This window comes from Ochotona curzoniae, unplaced genomic scaffold, assembly GCF_017591425.1.
Source record: "Ochotona curzoniae isolate NIBS_2020 unplaced genomic scaffold, NIBS_Ocur_1.0 contig_430, whole genome shotgun sequence".
Taxonomy (NCBI): Eukaryota; Metazoa; Chordata; class Mammalia; order Lagomorpha; family Ochotonidae; genus Ochotona; species Ochotona curzoniae.
The window spans coordinates 13,425,809-13,450,644 of record NW_024466219.1 but is presented as its reverse complement, the minus strand read 5'-3'; positions in this window follow the sequence as shown (position 1 = coordinate 13,450,644).

Below are 24,836 nucleotides of genomic sequence, written 5' to 3'. Positions count from 1 at the left end.
TCTTCCCAGTATACACGCCTATGCACTTGCTCCTTTCGAATTTTTACTTGCTCTTGGGGCAGAGAGCTCCTATCAGCTTTGCTCCCAGCCTTTTCTCGCATCCCTTCAGTGATCTGATTTCTCAGGACACATGTTTTGAGGAACAGGAGGAAAGGTATGATAATCTTGAAGAACCTGACAACCCTTTTGCCACAATCTACACCAACATGATGTTGTTTACAGGCTTTCAACGCCCACACTACACCAACCTTCTGAACAGGATCAACTTCCTAACTCAGAATGTCCTTCCAGGGGATACATACACTTTAGTTTTTGATTTTCCTCACAAAGTGGTTGAAATACAAGTGCTAACTGGCATTGGTCCTCAGAAGTTACATCACCTGAAACACGGGCAGGTTGAACTTGGCTACGAGCCCGTTCTGGATAGGATAGGTTGTGCCCACTATGTCCTGCTGGGACCTCTGGTCCAGGGCAAGTGCCATCAGAGGCTACATCCTAATATAGGCTTTGTGGGGGCTGTGAGATGCATCCGTCTACTGGTGACAGCCCCTCAGCAGTCATATGTGGATATCAGACAAATCAATGTCTGGACTAAATCTGAGGAAAGTGAAGAATAAAAAAAATCCTTCATGGGATCTGTAAGAATGAGGTTTGGGATAGACTCAACTCAGATGACAAGAAATTAAAGTTTTGGAATCAGAAACACCATTATGAGCTTCTGGCTGTTCAGTGCAGGTAATACAGACACACATGAGGCACAAAGAACATAGCATGTGCCTGACCCCCAAAGTCTCCCCAGCTCTCTTCATACCCATTTGCTCCTCTAGCATCTTGCCCTCAGGCAGCCACTGTTACAGAACCCTGGGAATGACTTGAAGCATGACAGGAGGGCACAAGTGGTATTTGTCTTCAGACAAAGCCTAGCCCTCCCAAAGCAAGCATGGCATTTCACTGAGAGTTCGAGTCTGGGAAGTCCTCAGCAGTGGATGCCAGCCTTTGTATGGTTTCTATATTTTCCCAGGGCAAAGATCCATAACTCTTACCCCAAAGCGTACAAGTTACTGAACTGTTAGATATCTTCTCCTGATGACAGGGAGCAATGCATTGCCTAATGGAATGAAATCATCAATTCAGCAATTTTAGCTTAAGAAATGAGAGCATAAATTATTTCATTATTTCATGTACTTAGTCAAGGTACTCAGAGTTCTTTGTTTGCCCCATTCAGGATGACAAAGATCCTACTTTGAACAAAACATAGTTGGTACTAGCAAGAGGCTAATAACAGCAAATACTTATTTAACAAAATGATAATTTGTGGGTTCTTTTGCATTTTATTTATATTCAATCCTGTATATGTAACATTTATGGGTGATTTCAATGTGATCCCAATACAATTTTGAATGAGTTATGTATAATTTCCTTTACATCTGATATTTTTTTTAAAGATTTATTTATTTTTTTATTGGAAAGGCGGATATACAGAGAGGAGAGACAGAGAGGAAGATCTTCTGTCCGATGATTCACTCCCCAAGTGAGCGCAACAGTCGATGCTATGCCGATCCAAAGCCAGGAGCCTCTTCAGGGTCTCCCACGTGGGTGCAGGGTCCCAAAGCTTTGGGCCGTTCTCGACTGCTTTCCTGGGCCACAGGCAGGGAGCTGGATGGGAAGCGGGGCTGCCAGGATTAGAACCGGCGCCCATATGGGATCCCGGGCATGCAAGGCGAGGACCTTAACCACTGCACCACCGCGCCGGGCCCTACATCTGATACTTTTTTAATTCACCTATAAAAATCAACATATAAGAATATGATATGGGGCAAGCATTAAACCTAGTGATTAAGGCTCTCAGGTTCCACTGGCTCCTGTCATATGCGTGTGAGGTTTGGGTTGCACTTCTGGCTCCAGTTTCAGGTTTTGCCCAGCCCTGTTCCAAAGGCATTTGCAGAGTGAATTTAATGTATGCTGTCTGTCTGCTTTGCCAATTAATACATACATTTAGGGAAAAAAAGGAATGTGACATTATGCTATTTGCTGTCATGAGGACAGTAATATACAGAAATCACATCAAACCCAATGGGGTCAATATTGTTATTATCTTCCTCACTCTATAACTGCTCCACTTCCTGAGCTCTGTCCACCATGCTGGAAACTAAAGTCAAAATCCTATTGGAGCCTATACTGCTAAGGAATCTGGAAATGTGGATTTAGAGATTGGAAATGTCCAGTCTGCAGTACAGAGGGGCATATTAGAAAGAGGTTGAGGGGCCAATGCTATGGTATGGCTGATTAGTCCTCTGCCCGAGACATCAGCATCCCATGTGGGTGCTGGTTCGAGACCTGGCTGCCCGTCTTCTGATCCAGCTCCCTGCTTGTGGTATGGGGAAGCAGTGAAGATTACTCAGGTGCTCAGGTCCCTGAACCCACAATGGGTGACCCAGAAAGTCTAGGATCCTGGCTTTGGACCAGTCCAGTTGTAGTAGTAGTTTAGATATAGTGGCCATTTGGGGAGTGAGCCAGGGATTGAAGACTCTCTCACTCTCCCTCTCTCTGTCTCTCCTCTCAGTAATTCTGCCTCTCAAATAAAAATAAATGAACCTTAAAATACATATATAGAGAGAGATGAAACAGAGGACAAGCAAACCTATTAGTGAAGGAATATGAATGCTAGGTTTTACGCCTGCCTGCCTGCCTTCCTTCCTTCCTTCCTTCCTTCCTTCCTTCCTTCCTTCCTTTCTTTCTTCCTTCTAGTAACCCCCACCTTAGGATTATAGTGAAGGCTCTCCCCCCACCACCTGTCCACTCTCACAGCCCCACGACAATCAGGACGATGCTTCCTGGAAGTGGCAACCAACTTGGTCTTCAAGCCCTGTCTGGGTCTGCTCAGTTCCAACCTTGCTTTAAATCTGGGTTGGGAGAGGAAAGCCCTGAAGCCTGTCTTTTCTGGCCTGATGCAAGAAGGAAGATCCTCACATGGAGAGCAGCACCTACACTTTGCATCCCACTTCCACACCTCTATGGGGGTCACTGTCACTTGGAAAAGGACCTCTGTCGTAAATTCCAACAGGACCCTCTGCTTGGAGGAGGTATAGTTCTCCAGCATCATGCTCTAAAACAGCTTAACTGCATTTCTTCTGCCTGGCTCAGTAAGGCAAGGTAGGGCAAAGGTTGGGGAATTAATATGGAGAGTCTGAGAAGGCCATCCAGGTTACAAAGTCCAACCCCATGATGCACATCCTGGGACCTCCAACTATGTCCCAGGATTACCAGGACTTTTTCCTGTGCTCATTCTCTTACCAACTCCATGCCAAGAAATCCCAAAAGATGTGTTTGCTATTAGAAGGTACCTTTTCCATCTTTTTTTCCTGAACCTTATTCCTATCATTCAAGTAGTTCAAGGACTTCCTATGTACATTGCTTCAGAGGAGTCCATACAACCTGAAATAAAAAGGGAAAATTAAATTCTAGTACATATGATGCAAACAGATAAATATACACAACAGCCCCTGACTTCAAATGACTCAGTCATGATTTTTCAAATTATAATGGCTTGATGTGGTCTAGATAGTCAGGGAGGAACAAGGATCTAAACACTGCCAAGACTCCTTGCACAGTCCTCGGCCATCATGCCAGGAAGGGGACCTTCCTCCACCCAGGTCAGGCAACTGCTTGGGCAGTATCCAAGTGCCAATGGCACTGGTCAAAGCCCTCAGGCCATCCAGAGGTGCCTTCTGGGAACTTGGGGATGTGAATCTGCAGGGGTACTAGGGGATCGCATCGGTGGGGGTGAGCGATGACTTCTGAGTTCATGCCCAGGTGAGGAATTACTGCTGAGGGACTTCCATCAATAAGGCCACCATACATGTAGTAAGCAAGAGGCTAAGACCAAATGGTTTGGAGGGAAGAACAGGAGGGCCTTTACGGGCCAGGCCAAAGTACCAGCACACAGAGACCTGAGCTGGGGTTGTTAGCATCAACTATCACCAAGCACCACTCACTGGCACACCAGTGAGAGAACAGGGCCATGACAATAGCTAGCATGTGAGAGAATCGGTCTGGAAGCAGAATCTGCGGGTTATGTGGGCTCCCCGCTATGGTACTATAATATCCACTGGTATGTCTAAAAGCTGTGGATAAGAACAGCCCTGGCTGGGGAGCTTAGGGGACACAAGAAGACCAGAGCTGGATTGGGGGTAGTAGGCTGGGTTGGACATGCCTATAGCATCTGTTGGCATAGGTGTGGACTGGATCTGTGGAGCAACAGACTGGGCTAGCCTCCAACACCCACTGGTACTCATTAGAGCCAGGGTGGGTACAGAACTGGCCAGGCTAGGTCTTCACTTCCGCTGAACCACATAAAAGCTGTATCTGGGCATGGACCTTGTGTGGCTGGGATGCAATACCCAACAGTAATAACCAGAATAGATATATGCTAGTTGACCAAGGCCACTGTTCCTGCCAGGACAAGAGCTAGATAAAATCAACCTGAGACCAAGGACCTACTGGTGTGTGCAAGACCTATCACTGGGAGGAGACCTGATAGAAGAGCTTGGGAAATTCCTTCATTGGGATGCAGTCCCTGCAGGTGAGCACAAGAATCAAGGCAAGGTGCAGCCCAGACCATGCCAGGTTACAGTACACGCCAGCATACATGTGGGTCAGGTCTGGAAACAGACCAGGTTGGGCTGGTTTATAACATCATTGGCAGATCTGAGAACCAGTACAGGATGCAGGAGGAGCCAAGTTGGACCACAACACCAGCCAGTTCACATTAGGGCTGGGACAGGGATGTGGCTGGGCTGAGCTAGACTGCAGTAACTACCAGCAAGAGGTGGAACTAGGGTTAGACTATACTGAGCCAGGCCACACAACACTACAGTAGATGCTAAGGTGAAGTAACCAATGCCAGTCTGCCAGTGTGTGCTGGGTTGATGAGCCCTAGGGGCAGGGGAACTTAGTGGAGCTCAGGTTCTTGGGCTCACCTGCAAGGGGCATGCCATGTGCATGAACCACAGGGGCAGAGAAGCTGGCAGGGCTCAAGTCACCTGTCTCAGGCCTTTCAGCCAGCCCATGAAGTGGGTGCTGGGTTCGAGAACCTCAGGGGCAAGGGATCTGGCAGGACTCAGGTCACCTGGCTCAGGTCCTTGGGCCTGCCTGGAAGACTGTGTCCTCAGTTTAAAAAGTAGAGCATGGACGCAGACTCTGATGCACATGGAGAATTTGGCAGCCTATGGGATGCTGTAGCAGAAGAAGGAGAACTGAACAAATTGAACAACTACCCCAGCCAAAACATGACAGCAAAAATCCTGGTGAATGGAGATTTGAGGTCAACTATGTCAGCCAACGGACATTGAGAGGGCTTCATCATCCTTAGATCGGCAAAATGGAGAGCATTTCAGAAATCCCAAATCACCTGGGCAGAATCCTCGGAACATGCACCGCATCAGGACCCTGGGTTGATACTGGGTGGCAGTTCCCCATCCTTGTGTACTGAGACATTTGGGAGGCTGGGTATGGCTTCCCCCTTTTTCTCTCCCTTTCCCCCAGAAACAAGAAGAAAGAGCAAATTTGGAAACAATGATTTCACCCACTTTTCCCTAATTCTTATCAACCACGTAATATCATCAAAAATTTTTAAAGTTTTTTAAACAAAAATAAACACTGCCAATACCCAAGTTATATGCACCACACAAATCTCATCACCCTCTGTGCCTATTCAACATGGCTGAAGACTCAGTACACTTACTCCTCGTTGTGCAACTGAGCCTCACTTTCTATCAGGCCCCAAACACCATGAGCATCAGGTGCATTGCAGTCCTACCTTCTTCTGTCCCACAAAATGCACAACCCCCATCTGGCTGCAGATGGTTCTCTCCCTCAAGGTTGTCCATACTTACACCTGAGTACATGATATTGTTTGGCCTTTTGATAAATCCTGCTTTCCTGTCCAGTTCGGTTGACATCTCCGATGGGTCATGAGTGTGAGTACCGCCATCTGACAGCTGCAGCACCATCTTAAGACAGTCCCCCTTAGTGAAGCAGGAGTCAGCAACATACCCACCCTAAAGCCCCAGCACCAGTACAAACCAGCTCAATTTTTAAATCAAGAGAATTGATAAAGTAATGACTTTGGAAGACAGTTCTACTGGATGGGAAGGTAGACTATGTGTGTGGGCTGCAGGAAGGGGAGAATTGGAAGTGTGAATGGATGAATGAGAGAAAAAATGAATAAGCAGGCCTTGGAAGCTGCCCAGCATTTACCCATCGAAAGTCCTGCCACACCTCATAACCTTGCAGTTGACACCCCAGGACAGGGGAGCCTTTCAAGGCTCCACAAATTACAGCCCAAAAAGCCTTTTGCCTGGGAATATCCCAAAGAAAAAGGGAAGAGATATGCTAGGCTTGTACTCATACATGCCCAGCATAAAAGCCGACTGGGCCTCAGTTCTTTGCCAAAATGTCACCTGTCCTGCCGGCTCTGCTCCCTTCAGTAAGCTTTGCTATCTTGCTCACTTCCCATCTCTGGCTTGCTACTGAAACGCCCCCCTTTTTTTCTTGAAACATACATATATATGGAAAAAGAACCTCTGACCCAGTCATCTGCAGTTACAGTTCCATGAGGGAAAAATGATACAATGAGTGAAACAAAACTGCTGCAGGAACCAATGTTGGGATTCAGCAGGTTAAGTTGCAGGCTGCAATGCTGACATCTCACATCAGATTACCTTGTTCAAGGAGCAGCTACTCTGCATCTGATCCATCTGCCTGCTAATGCATCTGGGAAAACAGCAGACAATGGCCCAAGTGCTTGCAACCTTGCACCCATGTGCAAGACCTAGATAGAGTTCCAGACTCCTGGCTTCAGTCTGGCTCACTCCCTGACACTGTGGCAGGGAGTGGACCAGTGGACCAGTTGGGATAAGATCTCTTTCTCTCTCTCTCTCTCTCTCTCTCTCTCTCTCTCTCTCTCTGTGCGTTATTCTTTCAAATAAATAAATATTTTAAAAGAAAACTGGAGCACATAAAATTAATGAATTAAAAAATGAAATGGGGTGAGACTTTGGGTAAATCTGCCAGCAGATTTCGCTTCCTCTTTAAATGCCTATGTCCCGTATGAGGCTCTAGTTCTGATTAGAATCCTGGCTGCCTTGTCCAATCCAGCTTCTTCCTTTTAATGTGCCTGGGAAGCAGCAGCAGATGATCCAATTGCTTTGGCCCCTGCAACTCACGTGGGACACCCAGATGAAGTTCCTGGCTCCTAGCAGTGACAGAAAGAAGAGACAGAGATTTTGCATCTGTTGGTTCATTTCCCAAATGCCCTCAATGGGCAGGGCTGGCATAGGGCAAAGCCAGGAGCCTGGAACCCCTTCTGGGTCTCTTACATGGATGGCAGGGGTCTAACTACTTAAGCCATCATCCATGTCCTTCTGTGATGCTTTAACAGGGAGTGGGATTAGAAATAGGGTAGCCAGGACTGGTACTCTGATATGGGATGCCAATGTCACAAAAAGTGGCTTAACATGGAGTGCCACAACACCAGTCCTGGGGGCTAAAGAATTTTCTTAACAGCAGAAACTGCGGTTCTGGACTTACATCGACATTTTTTTAAAAATATATTCATTTGTTTGAAAGGAGTACAGAAAGAGAAGGAAAAACAAAGAGAGAGGGAAAGATCTTCCATCCACTGGTTCTCTCCCCAGATTGCCACAAAAACCACAAGCCAAGAACCAGGAGCTTCTTGAATGTCTCCCATGTGGGTGGCAAGAGCCCCAGTGCTTGGGCCATTTTCAATTGTTTTTCAAGGCCATATGTAAGGAGCTGGATCAGAAATGGAAGTGGAACATCCAGGACTCAAATTGGTGCCTATATGGTATGCTGGCATTGTAGGCTTAACTTACTATGACACATTGGCCACCCTTTACAATGATAATGTATTGACATAATGTTTTCCTTAGATGATGAATGAGTGTGTTATTCAGAGCAATCAGAGAATGGCAGGAGGAGAGTGAGAGTTGGAAAGGCAGGGTTAGAACATCAATTATTAAGGAGAGCAAGGACGACAACACAGAAAGGTGTGGTGGAGATCTGTAGGGGAAAGGACAGCATGTCCAGGATATTGCAACCTGGAAGCTGCCCAAGGATGCTGGACTGCCTGACCTCCTTCCTAGACAATAAAGAATCGCCACACCTGGTGATACTTGTTGCCCCAAGGAACTTTTCAGGAACTTCTGAGTGACTTGATCTCTGTTGCTATAAAGCCATGTGTCATTCTGTTCCATTTTGCAGGCAAATCTCAGTTGACTCTAGTTGTTTCGATTCAAGATGTTCACCAGATGTTAACAAGAGGTGACTTCTGGCTGTTGAGTCAGTTTTATTCTTTCTTTTGAAAGGCATTGTATAGTTTACATTGAACATGCATCATGTTTTCTTTTTTTTTCTTTTTAAGATCTATTTATTTTTATTGCAAAGTCAGATATACAGAGAGGAGGAGAGACAGAGAGGAAGATCCTCCATCTAATGATTCACTCCCCAAGTGACCACAACAGCTGGTGCTGCGCCTATCCAAAGCTGGGAACCAGGAACCTCTTCCGAGTCTCCCACGCGGGTGCAGGGTCCCAAAGCTTTGGGCCACCCTCAACTGCTTTCCCAGGCCATAAGCAGGGAGCTGGATGGGAAGTGGAACTGCCGGGATTAGAACCAGCACCCATATGGGATCATGGCGCGTTCAAGGCGAGGACTTAAGCCACTAGGCCATGCCGCCAGGCCAAACATACATCATGTTTTCATTTGGGGAAATGTCAATATAACTATTATTATTTAGTGAATTGAGAGGCTCAGTTATGATTTCATCCGTGGGTGTGGGTCAGAATCCCAGTCAGCTGATCTCATACCTTCCTTGCCAACTGCCCTCACCAAGGAGCTAGTGTTTGGTGGGCAGCTTGCTGGGTCAACAGCCCCATTCAGGGATAACAATGGTTGTCAGGGGCTGCCATCTGAGAGAGGTGGCCAACCTCATCCTATCTCAGAGGGTGCACAGTCTGCTCCCATCCCAGTCCTCTGGACACTACATCTTCTCTTCTATAACTTTGCAGCTCCTGTGCACTCAGGGAAAAGTCCAGTGGCACTACAACTCCAGCCAAGGTAAGGATTTTCATGTGTCATGGTTGGAATTTTGTTTACTTTTTCAAAAAGCCATCTTCTGTTTCCCTCCCAGGCACATTATCAGGGAGGTATAGCAGAGGCAGAGCAGCTGGAACTTGAGCTAATGTTCATATATGGGATGCTCATATGGCAGGTGGTAGTTTAACTCATTGTGCTACCACATCAATGTCTATGGTCAGAACTTACAAAGGAAGATAACTCCTCAGAAACCCTGGGAGATGAGAAGGCTGTCCTAAAGGGAGATTTCCTCTTGTACCTCTGAGCAGGTCTTGTTCTTGACCTGCCTTACTTAGCTCCTCAGTGAACATCTTTATTAAGTATCCACATGTAGATCTTCATGGAAACCAGCCAGGAATGTTGAGGGAACAACCAAAATCAGCTCCAGACTCCATGTGCTAGTGGCAAGTGGTGGTGGGGGCAGGGGTGCCTCTTGAAGAACTTGAAGTTGCCCTCAGAGTCCTCAACCAAGAAACTCCATAGATGTGTGGGGAGGGCAGCCATTGGAATCAGAAGAACTTCAGGGAAATCAAGACCACTGCACTTGAGTACAAGGCCAAATGCCGCCTTGAGGTTTAGGGCTAGAGAGAACCAGAGGTCCGTCTTCTCTCAGTGATGGCCTTTAAGGATGACTTCAATTGTATTCTTTTTCTGTTATCATTACATGAAAAATTTCCTCAACAGTGCATGACTTGCAGGCATCTGATGTCCATCCAAGGGTCAGAAAGTGAGCAGCAGCTCTCCATGTCGTCAGCCCAGGCACCATGAGAGATCTCCTGTGGGCACTCACTATTGCCACAGTGGTTGTGTTCTCAGTCTTGTACTTCATTAATGAAAACCCCTGGGATGCCACCAGTTTCCTGTCTTTGGTGAGTATTGTGGATGACGCAAAGTTGAAATCCCAGGACTAAAAATAAAAAAGAAGACAATATTCAAGGATGTATTTATGTGAAATCATCACATGCACTGTAGAAATTCACAGAAGAAAATTTGGGGGAATTGATGTATTTTTTTTTCCTTGTTGAAACACCAGGCACAACAGGGAATCCAGGACTGGAAAGAATGTGCACTCAGTTGATGCTTCAGCAGAATTGTTCCTTTATTTTTATTTATTTCAGGAAGCAGAGAGTTCCCATCTACCAGTTCATTCCTCCAAATACCTGTAACAGCTGGGAGTGAGCCAGGCTAAGACTGGGAGCCAGGAACTCCATCCAGGTCTTCCACATGGGCGGCAGGGGTTCAACCACTTCAGTCCTCACTACCTCCTCTGAGGGTGCACATTTGCATGGAGCTATAATCAGAAGTGGAGTGCTAACTCCAACTCAGGAACTCTGTTAAGGTGTGCAGGCCTTCCTGGGAAGGTCTTAACTGCTGCACTGAACACCCACACCAACATCTCCCTGTTCTTATAGCAGCTACTATTTTTCTTCCTTTTGTCATCATTATGTTCTTGAACATTTCCCTTGGTATTCAAAGTTATGCATTTCCTCCACTTAAAGCCTAGGTCCTGAATCTCAGAGTAGCTAACTCACTTCTTCAAGCCAAGGAGAATCCTAGACAGTGGAGAAAATTTTGCCAGAACCTTTAAAAAGTGCAAAGAAGAGGAGAGGGAGTGATGAATGAATGGGAAGGATTTTAGGGTGTTAGAGTGCATTCCCTAGCTGCCTGAGTGTCTCACACCCAACACAAGGCACATTCTTTATGATATGAGGTGACCCATGTCAGGCAGTAACCATGGGAATAATTAAGGTGATGATGACCTGACTTCATTCCCTGCACAGGACCCAGGAGACCTAGAGAAATCCCAATCCTGCACCTGGATCCCTTCCCTACACCAGCTCCCCTATCAGAGAACTTGTAAGTAGCTAAGACAGAAACTTGACCTGAACCTGAGAAACCCACCCTGTGTCCTAGAGACCATTTCACTGTTATGCTAAGAAGGACCCACTCAGCCACTGTTCCCAAAGATAGGGACTCCTAGGGCTGACACAGCTCTCTCCCCAGGAGGACAAGGAGCTAGTCGCCTGGCAGAGGGTCCGGATGCAGATCAGCCCTGGCAGAACAACTCATCTGAAAACCTTCAAAGCCATGCAGAAAAACTCAGAACCCCTCAAACATGTCAACTCCTGCATCCTGATTGGGGCCCTGCCGGTGGAGAAAAGTGAGTGTCCACAAGGTTGTGCAGTTCAGGCAAGGACAGAGAGAGACAGTGATGGAAAGAAAAGGAAGCAGGTACCTTGGGTGGAGGGCAGGGATGCTGAGACAAAGGATCAGGCCTCAGGGGTTTATACTCCCAACTCCTCTATCATGAAGCCAGGAAAACAGCGGGGAGGGTGCAGGAGGAAGCATGGGAAGGGGAGCAAGCAAAGAGGAAAGGGGAAAGAAGATGGAAGGGGCAGCGTGGGAGTCTTGAGTGGGTGGTCTCCTTGGGTTCTGTAGAGCTAAAGAGATCATCTAGGGTTTTGCTACTCAGTGTGGTTCATAACAGTGGTGGTAGCAGCTAGGAACTTCTAGAAAAGCAGAATTCTTGGCCACTGCAGACTTACTGCCTCAGAATTTAAGGAAAAATTATTTATTTTTATTTGAAAGGCAAATTGTATAAAAGGAGAGAAAGAGACAGAGATCTTCCATCACTTCCCAAATTGCTGTAATGACCATGACTAAGCTTATCTGAAGCTGGGAGCCTGGAGCTTCTTGCTGGTCTCCCAGTACAGATTAGCAGGAAACTGGCTTGGAAACTGAATAACTGAGATTTGAACCAGCACTCTGAGGGATGTGAGCACACAAACATCAGCTTAACCCACAACGAGTTTAATTTTTTCAGATAATTTTGTTCCATGGACCTTTCTAAGTGTTTCTGTGCCATTCTATATGATTTGGGCTACAACTTTATTGTATGTTATAAGACTAGAAGTTCCCTCCTCCAGTAACTACATACTTATATTCTTTCAAATTTTACTTATCTAGTCTTTATCTTTTCCCTTCCAATTTTTAAGGATTTATTTTATTTGTTTATTTGAAAGAGAGAAATATTCCATCACTGGTTCACTCCCCAGAAGTCCACAGACAGGGCCAAGCCAAAGAAAGGAGACCAGAACTCTGTGACTCCCATGTGAGTAGTAGGGGCCCAAAAACTTGGGCCTTCTTCTGTTGCTTTCCAAGATGCATTAACAGTGAGCTGGATTGGAAGCTATGTAGCCTGGAATTATTTAAAAAAAAAAAAAAAAGCGCTCTATTATGGTATATGAGAGTTGCAAGCAGTGGTTTAACCTTCTGCACCCAACACCTATCACCCCAAAGGAAATATTATTTTTCAAGATTTATTTATGTATTTGAAAGGCAGTGTGACATTAAGAGAAATTTTCAGTCCTCTTTCTCCAATACCTACAACCACTTTCTCCAATACCTACAACCACTGGTCTAGGGTAACACCAAAGGCAGGAGCTGAAAACTCCATCTGAGCTCTCCACACGGCAGGACATTTCACTCTTTTATAAATAAAACAAGTTGTTGGGCCATCCTGCATTGCTTCTTGGAAGCTGGATCAGAAGCATGGAGTAGCTAGGGCTCAACTCAGGCCCTGTGACCAAGGATACTGGCATTCCACGCAGTAGCTTAACTCACTGTGCCACAACACCAACCCTTCAAGCTCTTTTCTAGCGGCCACATTGGAAACTTTGCTCTTCTAATTACCACTTAAACGATGTCTCACAAGTTTTGGTCTGTGGTGTTCTCATTCCCATTCACTTCTGAGTAGCTGGTAATTTCCATTTGGAGTCCTCTTTAATCTAAGAGATGTTTGAAGCAGTGCTTTCCATTTCCAGAGGATTGTTCTTGGTTAGGTTCTCCTGGTTTGTTTTAGTTATACTGTCCTACCAAATAATAGAGACTCAAGATTGCTATCTTTAGTACAGTTAAAATTAGAAATATCTTCATGGCCTAATACACGATCCACATTTTCTATGGATGTATGAAAGGAATGTGTATCCTTGGTTAGTGTTAAACTCTCACGCAATTAAGAAACAATGAGTTTTTAATTGTGTGGGTTTTTTTATTATTACGTTGCATTATGTGACACAGTTTCATAGGCTCTGGGATTCCCCCAACCCCTCCCCGTGCCCTTCCCCCATGGTGGATTCCTCCACCTTGTTGTAGTATTACAGATCAAATTAAGTCCAGATTCTTGTGTTTTTCAAAGCTGTTTTTGTTTATCTTGTATAAAAGCATCTTTCTCTACTTCAACCTTTGTGTGCCCTGTGTGTGTGCTTTTATGGAACCTATGGAGCTAGATTTCACTTCGCATGTAGAATAAGACATTTTTCCAAATGCCTTTCATCCCTATTGGCCTCAGACCAATTCAGAAATACCCAGCGGTTGAAGAGGGAACAGAATGAAACTTTCCCATTCCCAAATTTTCTCACATCAAGCTGGATTAGAGCATGCAGCTTGGGTCCAAAAACACAATCAGCTCTGCTATACATCACTCCACCACCGAATGGGTGCCCCCAGCTCCCCAGCTCCCATGTCCCCAGCTCCCAAGTCTAGTGAAAAGAACTTACCCTTACCTTTATTTCAGGGGAAAACAAACAAGCAAACAAAAACTTTGGAGCTGCTGTTATGGTATGCCGAGTAAAGCTTCTGCCTCAGATGCCAACATCCTGCATGGGCAGTGGTTCAGGTCCTGGCTACTCCATTTCTGACTCACTCCTTGCTGATGTGCCTAGGAATGTAGCAGAAAGTGGTCCAAGTGTTTGGGACCCTGCGTCCAACATGAGAGACCCAGGTGAAGCTCCGAGGCTCTAGCTTCAGCCTGGCTCACAGCTGGTCGTTGTGGCCACTTAGGAACGAAACTGGGAGTTGAAAAATCTCTTTCTCTCTTTCTCTAAGTATAACTTTCAGATAAACGAATCTTGAAAAAAAAAATCCTAAGGCCTTAGCCTGAGGGTGAATATTGCCACTCTCAACCCCATGCCCCTGGTGGTCACTGGCCTAAGTGGATCTAGAAATCATTCTAGAATGAATTTCCCAGGTGCCACCCCAAGGATTGACCCCTCCCTCTTTGCATTTGGTGGCTCTGAATTTGCAGTTTCTCCAAGGCTTTTTTCTAGAAAGGTACCCGTGGGCAGTGATTTTTCTCTTGTGTGTCTTTTGGTTTAGGCATTTCCTCTGCTTAGATTTCCCTACTGATTCTGCTCCACATTCTGTCTTCTAGGAATTCCTCAAACACTGTGGTGCTCTCAGAGCCACCTACTGGCTTATTCCATGGGATTGGGGTTGAGAGAAGACAGAGACAAATCTAGTTTCTCATCTTTATACACCAACAATACTTTTTTATTTTAAAAAAGGCTCTTTTGTGTTTATTGGAAACTCATATTTACAGAGGGAAGGGGAGACAGAGATTATGATCTTCCATCCTCTGGTTTACTCCCCAAGTGGCCGCAATGACTGGAGCTGAGCCAATCTGCAGGAAGGATACCAGGAGCCTCCTCCGGGTCTCCCACATGGGTGCAGAATCCCAAGGCTTTGGGGCGTTCTCCACTGTCTCCCCAGAACACAAGCAGGGAGCTGGATGGGAAGTCGAGCAGCCAGGATACAAACTGGCACCCATATGGGATCATGGCACAAGCAAAGCGAGGACTAGCCTACGTGCCAGGCCTCCACAATATTTTTTAAGTGATTATTTATTTATTTATTTGAAATAAATCATAGGGGGTGGAAATAAATGTAGGGGGTAGGAGTGAGGGATGGGGGAAGGTTGAGAAACCTTCTATCTGCTAGTTCACTCCCCAAGTAGCTGAAATGGCCAGGGTTGGGCCAGACTGAAGCCGGCATACAGAAGCTTTCTCAGGGTCTCCCACATGGATGCAAGGGCCTAAGCACTTGGCCCATCTTTTGATGCTTTTTCAAGTGTATCTGCAAGGAGTTGGCTCAGAAATGGAGCAACAGAATTCAAGCAGGTTTCCATAAGGGATGCTGACATCCCTGGCAGTGGCTTTACCTAAGTCCTGATACTGGCCTCTAATTTTTTTTAACCCAATCCTCTGCTTGTGTGTGCCCAGTGAGTCATAACATGGTCCACACCTAGTGCTGAGGAGAGAAAATGTCATGCAACCCTACAAACACATCGGATTAGCCTGTGGAAAGACCCTAGAGCATCATAACTTCACCCACAGCAGCTATTGTAACATCTCCCCAAGCTGACAAAGCCCTGCTCTCCTCTCTGATCCTAGGGCTGCTGATCATAGGGATTTCCTCAGCGCAGCGGCCCCCCAGGAGCTACCTCTTGGATACCCTGCGATCACTCTTCCTGGCTTCCTCTTCATCCGAGCAGAAATACTTCACTGTGCTGGTACACTTGGCAGACCCTGTCCCCAAGGAACGTGACCAAATGCTCTCCACTATTTTGACCCTGTTCAAATCCCATGTGCAAGCCAGACGGCTAGTTGTGATTACAACTCCCCTTCACAGCTATCATCCCTTGAAACACCTGAAGAAAACCTCCAAAAGTACCCCCGCCCAGGTGGCTTTTCACTCCAAGCAGAACATGGCTTACGCTTTCCTCATGAAATTTGCTACCAACCACTCCGACTATTTCCTGACGATGGAAGATGACGTAATCTGTGAGCCTGGGTTTGTCACATACATTGTAACCACCCTGGCCAGCTGGGCACAGAGGTTTTGGATAACTCTCCAGTTTTCTCAGCTGCACTTCACTGGGAAACTCTTCCATACCAGTGACCTCCCCTACGTCGTTCACTTCCTTCTCCTCTTCTACCAAGAAATGCCCTGTCACTACCTTCTCTCCCATTTTCATGAGGTCCTGCAGCAAAAACCAATCGAATTCTCCCCCTCCCTCTTCCAGCGCATGGGCAATTATTCCTCCTTTGAGGACACATTCAGTAGCTTCAAAAAGAAAGGAAATGACATTGGCGCTCCCAGCAACCCTGCTGCGACCATCTACACTAACCTGAATGTAACCAACAGCTCTGCTCTCATGAATGCCTACAGCCTGGATAAGAGCTTCTTTTCTATTGAATATGCTGAGGTTGGCAGCCATCTAACTTTGATTTTGGACAAACCTTCCAGAGTATTCCGAGTTCAAGTGCTGACTGGTTCTGAACTAAAAGAGGAGAATCAGGTGAAAGAGGGACAAGTGGAACTGGGCTATGATACCACCAACAGGATCAATGACTGTGATGACTACGTTCTCTTGGGGTTACTTGTCAACGGTACCTTGAATAAGCACGTGTTATCTGAAAAGTCTGGAAAGAAAGTGAAATGTGTGAGATTGGTTGTAACAGGCACTCTGGATTCTGGATTCGTAGTCAGACACATCAATCTCTGGACTGAGTAAAATGAAGAAAACACTGCAGGAGTGGTCAGCTTAGAGGTCTACTGAAGTAACAAAACATTAAACTCATCAAACTGGTCCAGGTCTACAGAGGTAACAAAGCATTAAAGTCTTGAAACTGATCCAGGATATCTCTTTTGCTTGGGTCCTTTCAGTATTCTTCTTTTTAAATTTTATTTATTAAGTTCATTTTACTTGAAAATCAGAGACAGAAAGAGATATTTTCTACCTGCCAGTTCAATCAGGGCTGGATGGGGCTGAAGCCAGGAGCCCAGAATTCAACCATTATCTCCCACACAGGCAGGGACTCGGGTACTTGAGCCATCATCTGCTGCCTCTGAAGGTGTGCATTAGCAAGAAACGGATACGGAAGTAGAGAAACCACAACCCAAACCAGGCACTGCAATATGGGACGTGTGGGCATCCCAGGAGGAGGCTTAAGCACTGCACCAAACGCACACCCCGTTTTCAGTAATGCTAATACAGAAGACGCAGCCTGTGAAACAACAGGAGGGCAAGCAACCTCCTTTTCATTCCAGAGTATCACGAGTATGAAGAGGGGACTTATTAAGAATTTCTCTGGTTTTCTATTCAAAGGGTCTTACTACCAAAAGCTTTTTCCTTGGACCAGAAAAAACAGGTTTCTAAAATATAATAGGAATATGCAAATAAGACTGATGTACATATCACAAAACCCTCAATGTGCATGAAAGAAGACAAAGAATCCTTTGAACATCCAAGGACTTGGTTTATTAAAGGTTCAGTTTCCTATGTAACAGGTAAAAGTAGCCTAGCCAGGTACATTATTATTCTCTGTGATTTCATTTGTCTATTATAAGGTATTTGTTCATTTGATAAATATTTTTGAGTACCTTTTATGGCTATACATGACCCTTTTTCTACATATCTACCCAACACATAAAGGAATTCTACTCTACATAGTATCATAATTTTTTTTTAATTTGCTGTGCCCAGAACTGTAGCCTACTGGTTAAAGTTTTTACTTTGCATGCGCTGGGATCTCCTATGGGTACCGGTTCTAATCCTGGCTGCTCCACTTCCCATTCAGCTCCCTGCTTGTGGCCTGAGAAAGTATAGAATATGGTCCAAAGCCTCAGGAGCCTGCACCCATGTGGGAGACCCGGAGGAGGCTCCTGGTTCCTTGCTGCAGATCGGCTCAGCTCTAGTCGTTGCTATCACTTGGGAAGTGAATCTGAGGATGGAAGTTCTTTCTCTCTGTATCTCCTTACCTTTGTAAATCTGACTTTCCAATAAAAATACATAAATCTAAAAATGTAAAAAAAAAAATCATTTGCTGTGGTTTTTAGTAGCTCCTGTCTCTGACATAGTCTTATCTATGAGAAATCTGGGTATTTTTAACAGCAAGTAAAAACACTAATATATTACTAACATCTTTATCTTAGATTTGTCTATGAAACTTTTGTTCTTAGACAAATCTGAGCCCCAAGCTCAATTAACAAAGTCACACATTAACATGAGAAGTATCATCTACGAACACAGGCAGAAACGGAAACAAGCATTTGGAAAAGAAACAGAACCCAAAACCCACCTGGTATTTACACGAGTGGCAATCAAAGTGATCAGAAAGAACCAGAACATTTGGAAACAAGACAGTACAGTGAAAACAAAAAAGGGTGGTAGACGTTTGAGGGGTATCAGTTGCAGGGGATGGGATAAGTGCCCATGGAACTCATAAAAGGATCCAGATAAGATCTTTTTATAAAAAATGTTTTTCAAGTTCGACCCTGGCAGCTGGGATGATAGCATCCCTCCACAGTGGTGGTGACCCACTTGCAGAGAGTACCCAAACCAGGTTGGACCCATTGCCTGGGACTCGACCCATGGACACCATTGCCACACAGTGACTGAGTCCTGCCTGCTGACCACCCTATGGCAAGTTCTAGAGTTTTTAGAGTATGCAATTGCTGCCTAGGGACATCCAGGGATAAGGCTAGTGTGAGTGTAGGTGAGGGATGAATTCTGTGTAATTCCTAGCGATTGGGTCACAGAACTTGTTTACAAGCCTGGGCTCTGAGATATGAGGGTTTGGAGGGGCAATTCCATAAGTTCTATTTGGGCCAGACTGATTCACCAACCCACATGAGAATCCTGAGATGGGCTGTTAGCATAAAGCATCACTGACTGCCACACACCAGTCCACAGCTATGGCTAGAGGCCTGTCTGACAGGGCTAGACCAGTACCTGACCGAGTGGCAGAACAGGGGATGGGCACACTTGGACGGGTCAGGACACTAACCAACACGCAAGAGAACTTGGTCTGGGGTTAGATTTTCTGAGGGATGTGTGGATCCAACCCTGTGGAAATACAAATCCTGCTAGTTAGCTCACAAGTTGGGGTAGTGATGGGCTGAGCTAGGTGTGATCATGAAACCTGCCATCACTTATGGGTAAAGGAAAGGACAACAGTCTGGGCAGGTCAAGGCAGCAGCACCTGAATGTGCATCCTAAAACAGGCTGTGGGATGGGCCAAGCTGCAACTGGAAGGGGGCAGACTGGGCAGGACCGAGCAAACCTTAACTCTCAAGGAAGAACAGAAATCAGGAAGGAGCACAAATCATGCCGAGCTAGACTCTTACACCTACTGGTCTGCATGAGCCAGGGATACTAGGACACAGCAATGAAGGCAAAGGCCAAGACAGGTGAGGAGCTATGCCAGGTTGGGTCAGAACAACCACTGGCATGTGTGCGATCTATGGCTGGGAACAGGCCTGGTTGAGGAGCTAAAAAGACACCCTAACTGGGTTGAGGTTCCTATCAAGGAGTGTGGTGGCTGGAGTTGGGGCTGCGTTCTGGTCTGGACATGGCTACAGTCTCCCTTGGCAAGGTGTGGACTGGGGCTGAACACACCAGGCCAGGGTAGACTCCAGCACCATCTGGTGCTCTGGAGAACCAGGGCAGATGTAGGATGGTCTAGGCTAAGTCTCTGCCCAACTGAGCCCTGTGTGAGCCTTGTCTGGGTATGGACAAGCCTTGGCTGGGCTGAAACATCCAACAGTAACAACTGGAATGGGTTGAAGGCCAGTTAGGAAAGGCCACTGCTCCTGCTAGGAAAGAAAGTGGACTAGGGTTGGCTCATGGACCCCCTGGTATGTGTGAGATCTGGCACTGGGAGAGGTTCTGATGGAGGAGCCTGGGCAACTCCTCCAGCAGGACACAGGCCCTGCAGGTAGGGGTAAGAACCATGAGAGGGAGCAGCCCAGACGAGGCCAGGAAAAGGTACCCACTGGCATACATTTGGCATAGGTTGGGGGCAGACCAGGCTGAACCAGTTCACATCACCCACTGGCAAATCCGAGTACCAGAACAGAGTGTGTGTCGATCCAGGTATGGTCACAATACATATCAGTGTACATTACAGCTGGGATTGGATGCCTGGTGGGCTGGGTTAGGCTATAACCCTCACCAGCGACAGCTGGAATTGGGAGTGGGCCGGACCAGGCCAGGCTACACCACCCACTGGCAAATGTCAAGGTGAGGTGAGCCGAACCAGACTGGACCGCAGCGCCCAACCAGCACACATGAGAACCAGGAGGATGGGGGCTGAGCCGGTAGAGGGAATGTAGAGAGCTCTCCTGCTGGACAGTCACTCCCACTGGAGAGTGTGAGCTGGGATGGGAGTAGACCACACCAGGCAGGGCTACAACACCTGTGGGCCTCATGTGAGCTAGATCAGGGAAAAGTCAGGCTGGGCTGATTGTTTCTGTGCAAGCATAAATTAGAGTGGGTGAGGGTTGGTTGGGTTTTGCCACAGCATCAGCTGGCAGAGGCTGGCACTGGGAGCTAATTTTTGTCAAGTTAAACTGCAGAATCACTTGGAGAGTATATGATCTGGAGTGGGAGTGGCCTAGGAGGGAAAAAGTGGGCGCCTCCCTCTTGGGTTACCACTCCCACTTGAAAGCATGAAAACCAGCATTGGGGCAGGCGTGGCTAGACAGAACAGCACCCGCCAGTATGTATGTGGGCTGGATAATAGGGCAGGTTGGGTTGCACTAGGCTTCAATGTCCATTGACAGGTACAAGAGCTAAATGGGATGTGGGACAGACTGAACAAGCCTGCTGTACATACTGCATAGGAACCAGGGTAGGGGGCAAAGCTGGTGGGGGTTATGGGGAGTTGCCCCAACTAGGCTGTAGCTCCCACTGGTTTGCATGAGGGCTGAGCATGATGTGGGCAGGATTGGGCTGGACTGCAACACCCATTGGTTTGTGTAAAAGACAGGGCTGGACACAGAACTGACCCAATAATTGCAACCACCAGCTTATGCATGGGCATAAGCTGACTGGGGCAATGGACTGTCCCAGACCCTCTACTGAAAAGCACACACAAGAATCAAGTCTGGGAGCACCTCAGACGAAGTTTCTCTGGGGATCTCTCCAAATGAACTGCTGAACTCAGAACCCCAACTATGTCAGCCAGTGGATTCTGAAGAGATTTCATCACGCTTGGAGCAGCGAGATTGGCAGCACTTTACAACTGTTGAACTATCAAAACTGTATGAGCAGGACCCTTGGAGCATGCCCCATAACGAGGACCTGGGATGGGTGGAAGGCTGGGTGGGGCTTTTCCCTTTATCTCTTCCCTTACTCCAGATACAGAAAAAAAAAAAATAATAATGTGGAAGCAATGGTCTTACTCACTTTTCCATAGCCCTTGACCCTTTGTGCCCTAATCAACTATGTAAAGATTACCAAAATAAAAGAATTTAATAAAAAAAATTTTAAAAAGAATTTTTCTATTGGAAAGGCAGATTTCACAGAGGAGAGACAGAAAGATCTTCCATCTGCTGGTTGATTCTCCAAATGGCTGCAATGGCCAGAACTAAGCCAATCTGAAGCCAAGAACCAGAAGCCTCTTCTGGGTCTCCCACATGTGGGTACAGGGTCCCAAGGCCTTGGGACATCCTCTGCTTCTTTCCCAGGCAACAAGCAGGGAGCTGGGTGGGAAGTGGAGCAACCAGGACATGAACCAGTATGTGTCCATATGAGATGCCAGTGCTTGGAGGTTGAGGATTGGTCAGTTAGCCAATGTACTGGCCTCCAGATCAAATCTCTTGCCATGTCAGTGTCACTGACAGCACCACTCTCCTCTCTAGTTCCACCAGTACAAGGCAAAGGTCATGCTTCCCAAGCTGTGACTCACCATGGCAGTTAACAAACCAGATCCATTCTGGGAAAATGAGAACTCCTCATAAAAGACAACTGTCATTTGGAAGCCAAACCTGTTCAAAACTTTCTTGGAACCACACTGCATCCATGGACTCCTCCTAGCCAGTCCTTCCTTCTCTGCTCCCTTCTACAGTTGCCAAATCAACATATTCCTCCTTTCCGTTCTCTACTAAACCTCTTACATGTCTAACCCCACATTTATATCCGTTTCTACACATGCATGAGCTAGTGTAATTTGTATCCCAGAGTGGTCTAAAAAATCTCAGATAGTAAAATGAGGATTGGGGACTGACAATGCTCCAGGAATGATAGTAACAGAGGTTACAATGATTGATAGATCACATTGTTACTACGGGAAAAACAGCCCAATAAGTGACTAACACCTCCAGCCAATAAGTAATAAGTGTGAAGGAGCAGGAGGCTCAGGACAGTCACTCCAAGGAGGCACCTTAGTTCCCTAAACTCAGCCAATTTTCAGATCCACACCCATTGATGAAGGCGTGGCTGGCTCCCTAGAGGGAAGGCTTGCAACACTGAACTATGTATATCCTGTAAGGATTTCCCTAGTCTTTCCCCAAAAGAACCAACAGCCACATAAGTTGGTGACTGTACAGCTGGGGAGAGGAGAATACACAAACATTTTCATAAATGTTTTGATGTTGACTCCCAGAGACCCAAAGTATGATGGCAGCCGTCCATTGGAGCAGGAGCTTCATGGGGCCAGTTTATATACGGAAGTCTTGTAAATCCGTATTTACCATGGGGACAGGACATCCACAGACCTACCCAAAAGTCAATTTCTTTGACCCTGCATATATGGTTGGAATCAATATATTTGACAGCTGAAGTAAACCCTCATTAAAACCTTAATTTACAGAGTTATTATGGTGAGGAAGACTAAGCCTCTGAAACAGCTCCCACTCCTGGCAAGAATACCAAACCACAGGTAATGATAAAGATTAGTGCTACCACTGCCCCCTTTCATTCTTCTATTTCATCTACTAGTCCTTGCAGAAATCAAACGTATGCTAAAAACGAGTCATGGACTATCATGAAATCATCTCAGCAATAGCCCTCATCACAGCTGTTTGCCAGACATGGCGTCATGGCTAAAACATGTTAATTATCCCATGGGATAAGCAATTCTGATACTGATTTGGCAGTTGTATTCTTCTCAATTCTGACTAAAACAGAAGACTAGAAATTATTTGCACTCATGCCTTGTCAACAGTGACAAATCAGAACAAGGACAAGGTTTGAGGATACAAAGTTGAATCCATAGTGGATGCAGATGGCAGCAGACTGGGAACTTCAGGATATACTTTTCTGCTCAGTGAGGGCAGTCTGGGGCTTTAAGGAGTGCAAGAGGGAGGCTGGGCTGCTGAGGATGTAGCTAACGCAGTTTAGGAGTAGATGGTCAGATGCTGAAGCTGATTGTAGGGCTTATAACAGGACATCTTGGATGCCAACAGTTTCCTGGAAAAATTACTTGGTCACTTTAACATAAGGAGGGAGTAGCAGGATGTTCTGTACAAATAAACAGCTACAAATGTTATTTGGCGGGCCCGGCGCGATGGCGCAGTGGTTAAGGTCCTCGCCTTGCACGCCCGGGATCCCATATGGGCACCGGTTCTAATCCCAGCGTATCATCGGACGGAAGATCTTCCTCTCTGTCTCTCCTTTCTGTATATCCGCCTTTCCAATAAAAATAAAAATAAATCTAAAAAAAAAAGTTATTTGGCTAAAATCTAAAAGGTGAAGTACCATGTGAAGAGATTCCAGTCTTTCATTAACTAGGATGACACCCACTTAGTCTGGAGGCCATACTTGTTTTACCCTTATTTAAGCCCACCCCTTTAAACTCTGTTATAGTAAATTCAGTCCTCTGGTAGGGTTTGACAGGGAAGGGCCAGCTTATTTTCCAACTTCAGCTGCCTTGCCCAAGGCCAGTTTCTGGAATTTACAAGCAAGAATCATTTATCTGTTCTAACAGACACTCTATAGTTAGTCACAAACTCAGCACTCAGTTTTTGTTCATCAAAAGCTGAAAAGGTCAAGAAAGATATATTTTTGGCATAGTTGTAACATCACAGCATTCATTTGTGTTTTGGTCCCAGAAATACCTTAACTCCCCTGGTTCTCTGCCATAACATGGCCCAAAGAGACTGCCAAGACCCCCTAAACAACATTGTCCTGAACCATCACATGGCTGACATCCTGCTGATTACACAGGATGGACAGGAAGTGGCTTAGCTGCTAGAGGCTTTGGTAAGGAGGCTGAGAGATAAACCCTGCCAAGATTTAGTAATTTTGTCACTTGACTAACATTTTCAGGAGCCCCAAGATCAAGAGAATTCAAGAAGTGCTGGCCAGGGGGCTGCATTTTGTATTCTCTGCCACGAAAAGGAAAGCACAGTGTCTTCTAGGTTTCCATGGAATCTGGAAGTCACACTCACCATGCCTAGCAACACTGCTCCAGGCCCCTTACCAGAGGACACTGAAACCTACTAGTTTGGGTTGGGTCCTGGAGCAAGAAAGAACTTTGTGACAGATCCTGACCACACAGCAAGCAGCCTTGCATCCTGACACAAATGCTGAGAAGGCCATGGGGAGCCAGAGGCTGCAGGAAGGAAAAGGCTTCAAGGGACAATGTATGACAAGCCCCCAGGCTCCCAGGCTTCTGCAGCCAAGTCAGGCCACCTGCAACAGAGAACTGTGAGACTTCTGCAAAATGGTTCTCTGCATAGCTTGAGTCCTGATAAATACAAAATGCTTCATTGCGGAGCACCCACCCAATTCTTTTGCATTCAAAACTTCCATTACAAGCTGATTCCATCACAAAATTAGAATTCACACAGGCAGACTGGCCCAGCTACAATCTGTCCAAAAATGATAGTGGCAAATCTGGGACCACACCCGAGCAGAGGAGGATGTGAGTAAGCTGCCATGAGCACAATCCTAAGCGACAAGTCAGAGGAAAGTGAAGAGGCCCAAGCTTGGTGTCCGTTGAGGTCGGCTCAGTGTGAGGTTGAAGCTGAGTAAGGACAGTGACTATAGAGAGCCACTTTCAAGAGAGACCTAAAGACAGGCAAAGGAGGAAAGTGTTCCCAGTGAGCACAGC